We start from the raw sequence: 7259 nt of genomic DNA on the forward strand, positions 1-7259 counted from the left end.
GTAAAGAATCCACCTTCAATGCAGGAGACATGAATAGACATCGATTCAATTCCCGGGTCAGGAAGATCCCCTAGAGGAGGTAATGGCAACCCACTCCAGCATTCTTGCCTGGAAAGCCCCATAGACAGAGGAGCCTGTCAGGCTACAGTCCTTGGCATGGCAGAGTTGGACACGACGGAGAAACTGAGCACAGCACAGCACATAGTCGATTAATAATGTTGTAAATAGTTTCAGATGCACAGCAGAGAGACTCAGCCATACATATACGTGCATCCATTCTCCCCCAAAATTCCCTCCCATCCAGGCTGCAGATGCCCACTTTAAATGTGATGGTCAGGGAAGATTCATAAGAAAATGAAGACTGAACTAAAATAAGGGATAAGGAGAAGCGAGGTAGTCAAACTCCAGGATGAAGGAAAAAGGGTTTGTCAGACAAAATGACACCCCAAGGCAGGAGTTAGTTTGTTTATAGAGGAGCACTGAGGGAGCTGCCCTGGAAACACAGGTTGTACGTTAGACTTTATTCTAGGAACATGGAAAGGTTTTAAGAGGGAGCAGCAGCACTGATTGGTATTTGCAAAAATTCATTCTGGCAGCTTGAGAATGAATTTCAAAGGGCCAAGAGGGAGCAAGGAGAGCAGTTTTCCTAAGCTTGTAAGAATGGTGAAGGGTTGGGCCATGGTGGCGGCTCTAGAGACTGAGAGTAAGGAATGGCTTTGGCATGTATTTTGGAGATTAATTTAAGAAGACTACCCATTCTTAAGTCCTCTTAAATTAATCTCCAAAATATATGACAAAGCCGTTCCCTACTCTCAGTCTCTAGAGCCGCCAACATGGAGGAATGGGCAGTGGAGAAGGCACTGGCACCCGACTCCAGTACTCTTGCCTGGAAAATCCCATGGACAGAGGAGCCTGATAGGCTGCAGTCCATGGGGTCGCTAAGAGTTGAACACGACTGAGCGACTTCACTTTCACTTTTCACTTTCATGCACTGGAGAAGGAAATGGCAACCCACTCCAGTGTTCTTGCCTGGAGAATCCCAGGAATGGGGGAGCCTGCCATCTATGGGGTCGCACAGAGTCGGACACGACTGAAATAGCAGCAGCAAGAATGGGTAGTGGAGAAGGAAATGGCAAACCACTCCAGTATTCTTGTCTGAAGAATTCCATGGGCAGAGGAGCCTGATGGTTACAGTCCATGGGATCACAATGAGTTGGACAACACTGAGTGACTAATACTGTAAGAATGGGTAGAGATGAACAGCGTAAAAGGGAGGGTCCAGCTCTCAACTGATGGAAGTACCACTATTGAGATGGAAAATCCTGGGATGGAAATATCTGGGGAAAGGGAAGCGTGGTGTGAACAACCACAAGTTCCCTTCTTGACATTTTACATCTGTGATGCCTATTGGACATTCAAGGAGCCTTCGGGGTATACGAATCTGGAATTTAGGGATGATGTCTAGGCTGAAGGCATAACACTGATGGGCCCCAACAAATGTAACCTATTTATTTATTTTTATTTTTGGCTGCTTCAGGTCTTAGTTGCAGCATGTGGGCTGGATTCTCTAGTTAAGGTGCATGGGCCTAGTTGCCCCATGGCATGTTGGATCAAACCCGCATCCCTTGCACTGGAAGGCAGATTCTTAACCACTGGACCACAAGGGAAGTCCCAAATGTAAGGCATTTAAGACCATGGGCCATGATGAGATCACCTAAGAAGAGGATAATAATAGCAGATGATAAGTGAACAGGCAATGCCAAAGAATGCTCAAACTACCGCACAATTGCACTCATCTCACACGCTAGTAGAGTAATGCTCAAAATTCTCCAAGCCAGGCTTCAGCAATATGTGAACCGTGAACTTCCAGATGTTCAAGCTGGTTTTAGAAAAGGCAGAGGAACCAGAGATCAAATTGCCAACATCCGCTGGATCATGGAAAAAGCAAGAGAGTTCCAGAAAAGCAACTATTTCTGCTTTATTGACTATGCCAAAGCCTTTGACTGTGTGGATCACAAGAAACTGTGGAAAATTCTGAAAGAGATGGGAAGACCAGACCACCTGACCTGCCTCTTGAGAAATTTGTATGCAGGTCAGGAAGCAACAGTTAGAACTGGACATGGAACAACAGACTGGTTCCAAATAGGAAAAGGAGTACGTCAAGGCTATATATTGTCACCCTGTTTATTTAATTTATATGCAGAGTACATCATGAGAAACACTGGGCTGGAAGAAGCACAAGCTGGAATCAAGATTGCCAGGAGAAATCTCAATAACCTCAGATATGCAGATGACACCACCCTTATGGCAGAAAGTGAAGAGGAACTAAAAAGCCTCTTGATGAAAGTGAAAGTGGAGAGTGAAAAAGTTGGCTTAAAGCTCAACATTCAGAAAACAAAGATCATGGCATCCGGTCCCATCACTTCATGGGAAATAGATGGGGAAACAGTGGAAACAGTGTCAGACTTTATTTTTCTGGGCTCCAAAATCACTGCAGATGGTGACTGCAGCCATGAAATTAAAAGATGGTTACTCCTTGGAAGAAAAGTTACGACCAACCTAGATAGCATATTCAAAAGCAGAGACATTACTTTGCCAACAAAGGTTCATCTAGTCAAGGCTATGGTTTTTCCTGTGGTCATGTATGGATGTGAGAGTTGGACTGTGAAGAAAGCTGAGCACCGAAGAATTGATGCTTTTGAAGTGTGGTGTTGGAGAAGACCTTTGAGAGTCCCTTGGACTGCAAGGAGATCCAACCAGTCCATTCTAAAGGAGATCAGCCCTGGGATTTCTTTGGAAGGAATGATGCCAAAGCTGAAACTCCAGTACTTTGTCCACCTCATGCGAAGAGTTGACTCATTGGAAAAGACTCTGATGCTGGGAGGGATTGTGGGCAGGAGGAGAAGGAGACGACAGAGGATGAGATGGCTGGATGGCATCACGGACTCGATGGACGTGAGTCTGAATGAACTCCGGGAGTTGGTGATGGACAGGGAGGCCTGGCGTGCTGCGATTCATGGGGTCGCAAAGAGTTGGACATGACTGAGCGATTGAACTGAACTGAACTGAACTGAGTTAACACGTTTTTACTGTGGACTCACTATATATAAGGCATATTGCCTAGTCATTGTGGGCAAACAGATGTGTGAGACAAATCCTTTCTCCTCAAAAACATTACATTCTGAGTATGAGAAAAAACATGCAAGAAAGTGAAAATAAACATCAAAAGAAAGGACCATTTATTATTTCAGATAGGGATTGCTATGGGTATTGAGAACAAGAGTCACTTTGTAATAATGTTGGAGTCCAAAGACCACAGGTTGGGGGCTGGACCAGGGTTCAGGGGGATCGCAAACCCCCAGAATCAGATTGTTTGTATGTATGCACATATTTTTTCCCTAAAAGAGAGAAACTGTCAAATTGCAGTTGTCAAATTCTCAAAGGGTTTTGTAAAACAGAAAAGATGAGAAGCATTGCTATAGGAGATCAATTTAATCTGGGTCTTAAAAAACTGGTTAAATTATAGAAGGTACGGAGGAGCAGGAAGATTGTTTTGGGAAGTGGGGACAATGCAAATTTACATAAGCAATGAAACATTCTGAGATACAAAAGTGTAAGGCATAGCTGGGAATGGTTGTAGACTTGTATGATTGGGACAAGGGGTTAATATGGAAGAGTGAAGAAACTGAAGCTCGAAAAGAGATGGGGATGAAATGAAGAACAATCTTAAATGAAAACTAGGATATTAGCCTTTCTCCTATAGACCAAGGGGAAGCATTGGATTCAATTCAGGAATATTGAGCCTCTGATATGTATAAAGCAGTATGCGGTGTTCTTGTTGGGAGGTGGACATGGGAGACACGCATGTAGGTAGGGACGGGTTAACATTCCCACACAGCTTAACAAGATTTGGCAATAATTAACGTTTATCCCATACCTTCAACAGGCCAGGCCCTGTGCTAAGTGCTTCAAGTGGATTATCCAGTTTGATTCTCACAGCTCTATTGACATGTACCCTATTGGGGTAAAGGGAAGTTAAATTACTTGTCCTCAGTTGTACTGCTAGGAGAGGTGGAGCCATTATTCAAACTCAGGCAGTGTAACTCCAGTGCCCAAGCTTTGGAACACTCTGTTGCTTGGCCTAAAATATCCTGACTCCCTCCTGCACCCAGAGATGGCCATGATGCCTCACTTCTCATCAATACCCGGGTGCCCATGCCTCTGGAGACACCCTGGAGTTTGACAAGGGGTATGTGAAGGGACAAACAGTGCGTGTTTTGACAAACTACCACATTTTTTTCAAGATTTGAAAGTACATATATGAAATTATATATGAGTATACTATGGTTGTAAACATCACATCAATTTTTTGATGAACATAGGACTTCCCTGGTGGTCCAGTGGTTAAGACTGCACATCCAGTAAAGGGGGGGTGTGTTCAATCTCTGGTCAGCAAACTAAGATCCCACATGCCAAGGGTGTGGCCCAAAAATAAAAGTAAAATAATTAAAAAAATCTTTAAAGTGAACAATCATAAGGATACAGCTCAATATAGTTTCACAAAGTAAACATATCCATGTGATCAGCATGTGGATTGAAAAATAGAAGTTACAGCACTCCAGACCCTCATTGGCCTTTCTCTGACACTGTCCCCTAAGGGTCACCACCATCCAGACTGTTCCAACACCAGTGATTCAGGTTGTCCTGTTTCAGATTTTTAAATAAATAGAACCATCTAGTATATTCTCTTTACATCTAGCTTCTTTACTTAACATTACGTTTGTGAGGTACATCCATATTGTTGTATGTGGCTATGGTTTGTTTATCTAACCAACACTGATTTTGAAGGTAAAACATAACTCCACAATAAAATTATTTATTCTTCGGGAACATACTCCAATTGTTTGAGAATGTGATTTGGTTTCCTATTCCCTTCGGTTACTTTGAGGACAGAGTTTAAGCAACACAAGAGCAAACCCTGAATTTGGAGTCAGGAGAAATGGATTCCACTCTTTCTCTGCTACTCATTGCTGTGTGACCTTGGACAAGTCTCTTACAGTCTCTGAACTTCGTTTCCTACATTAATAAAATAAGGAAGTAAGGACTTCACTGGTGGTTCAGCGGATAACAGTCTGCCTGCCAATGCAGGGGACGTGCATTTGATCCCTGGTTTGGGACGATTCCACATGCTGTGGAGCAATTAAAGCCCATGTGCCACAACTACCGGAGCCCTCACACCCTAGAGCCTGCACACTGCAACTGTTGGGCCCTTGTGATGCAACTACCGAAATCCACATGCCTAGAGCCCAGGCTCCACCTCAGGAGAAGCCACCGCAATGAGAAGCCTGTGCACTGCAACAGGGAGTAGCCCCCATTCACCGCAACTAGAGAAAGCCGACGCACAGCAATGAAGACCCAGCTCAACCAGCATTTAAATCAATCAATTAATTAAATCAAATGAGGAAGTAAAACTGAAAAGTCTCTTTGGTCTACTGCAGCCTGGGTTGTCTTTGTTTCCACGCTAAGCTGCTTGGGCTCAAGGAATGTTTATAGAGAAGTGAAATTTTTCCAAAATATTTTTTTTTTAAATTATACAAGAAAAACGTATTTCTTGTAACAGTTCAAACAATACTGAGCTGCATGAAGGAAGATTTAATCATACTTGTTCAATCTTATCTTCCTACATATACAAAAACAATTTTAGTTTGGTGTTATGCTTCTATCTATTTTCTGTTGATTCAACTATGAACTATAGGAACTATGTTCACTAAGTAAGTTTTATTATGGTTGTATTTGAAACAGAGTCATACTAGTACATTTTTATTCTGTGACTGTCTTTTCATGGCAATTCTTCAAAGATTAGAACGTATGTTTCTGTTTATTCAGTGTCTGCACAATGAGTCAGAGTATGTGTGCTCTGTAATCAATCAATCGTCCCCTACTGGTTGATATTTATGTGATTTCCAATTTGTTTTGCTATCAAAACACACTGCAATAAACATTCCTGTATATATATTATTTAACCCTAATGGTCGTATTACATATGATAGACAGAAGCTGTCACATTATTTGCTCAAAAGTTGCTTAATTTGCATCTCAGTACTTGAGTTTTGAACAGATTTGGAGTAAAGAAAGAAATGAGATCTTAATTTTCATAATGATTTCAAATATTCATAGAAAATAGAAAGCTGAAAAATAAAATACTGAGTGTATATATAGAGGCTCCTGTTTGAAATCACCACAGTCTGAAATCAAAAATGTGGGGAGAAAAAATACTTACCAAAGTAATACAAAACAGGAACATGATTTTTAGCCCTCTCAATGCAATATCCAGAATTAAAAGGCAAAACAAGCTTCCTTTCTAAAGTCTTAGAAATAAGTCATTCATGTTGTTCCATAGACAGGCAGCTGAGCTGACTGATGATGTGAATTCTGTTTCATTACCAACTGGAAAAATCTTACTTTAACTTGTGAAACCCTAAGGAGGCCTCTTCCTTGACCTGCTTTCTCAGACCGAGGAGGCAACCTTAGCAGCACCCTTCTCAGGCTTCTGCCTCCTACAGTCTAGGATAACAGACAGACTTGGGTGAGATAGACAAACATTGACAGGCTCTTCAAAGTGGTCTGTATTCTGTAGAGGAAGACTTATTTGTCCTGTCAATGTTTCACTTTGAGATTGATGTAGAAGGGACAATTTTTCTTTATCCCATAATATCTGAAACACCAAAAACTCCACTACTCCCTCAAGAGACAACAAGATAGAAACTATTGTCAGGGGCCAAAAGGAAAAAGGGGCATGGGTCTGGGGCAAGGATGGGGAGTTCAAAATGTCTAGGAAACCCAGAAGAGTGGTGGGGTGGGGATGGACACAAGAGGAGCAACCCCAGATATACAGCCTGACTCAAGGGGATAAGTGAAGGACTTTTTGCACCACCTCTGCCCTCTGTGTGCAGGCTTGAGTGTCTATGAATATTTTATTTCTGGTGATGAACTGCCCCTTTCTGTCCTTCCAAGTTTTAAGGGCATAGCTAAGGGGTTGCATCTCCGATGTGCATGGCACGCTTCTATGATAACGTGCTCCTCTTTGCACAAGAAGAGAGTGCTACTTATTCATCCTCATGGGACACACTGTTTTCTATTCACAGAGATAGTTTTACACTAATCCTCCCACTCCGTTTCCTTGGACTCCATGGTGACCAGCTGCTCCCGTGTGCAGGCAGCTGGTGGAAGCTGTGGAACAGCCTACTGGCCAGCACTGG

Source organism: Bubalus bubalis, chromosome 7 (genome assembly GCF_019923935.1).
Source record: "Bubalus bubalis isolate 160015118507 breed Murrah chromosome 7, NDDB_SH_1, whole genome shotgun sequence".
Classification (NCBI taxonomy): Eukaryota; Metazoa; Chordata; class Mammalia; order Artiodactyla; family Bovidae; genus Bubalus; species Bubalus bubalis.